This window comes from Octopus bimaculoides, chromosome 1 (genome assembly GCF_001194135.2).
Source record: "Octopus bimaculoides isolate UCB-OBI-ISO-001 chromosome 1, ASM119413v2, whole genome shotgun sequence".
NCBI classification, from domain to species: domain Eukaryota; kingdom Metazoa; phylum Mollusca; class Cephalopoda; order Octopoda; family Octopodidae; genus Octopus; species Octopus bimaculoides.
Window position 1 is genome coordinate 31213492 of NC_068981.1, and position 740 is coordinate 31214231.

Sequence of the window (740 nt, forward strand, 5' to 3'; positions counted from 1 at the left end):
TATCATAATCACCAATACTAATATCCCGACAACCACCTCCTAAACAATTTGTCACCATCACAACAACCATTATAATCCGCATCATCATCATCATCATCATCATCATCATCATCATCATCATCGTCGTCGTCGTCGTCGTCGTCGTCATCACCAGAACCCTCCTACTCTTGCTCCCTTCAGCGTCGCCGTCGTTATCGATATAATTGTAAATGACGCGATCACCCGTTTACTTGCTCATACCGGCGTTTACAAGCGACATTTTGTTTTCTTGCTGTACATATGTTTTAAAACGTTGTAGGTGCAGCAAATAACAATAGAAAAAGAATGTTAAATCTAGGTGAACAATAAAATATGCTCTATACTAATCTAGATTTCGAACATAAAAAAACATATTCTTTAACACGAATGCTCCAACATACAGTTGTTCCGATGTCTCAGTATGAAAATGTATAAATAATTTAGCAGAAATTTCGAGAACGCCAAATATGGAACATTTTTGACTAGCACTTATGATTTGTTAACAGCGTACCCCTACAATAATATATGGGTGCCTGAGTATATGTGTGTATATTTAAATACATATATACGCCTGTGTGTTGGTGTATCTATCATATATATTTATACATATATGCATGTGTATATATATATGTGTGTGTGTATGTGTGTGTGTGTGTGTGTATTTATATATATGTATGTGTATGTATATGTATATATATATGTGTGTGTATGTATAAATATAT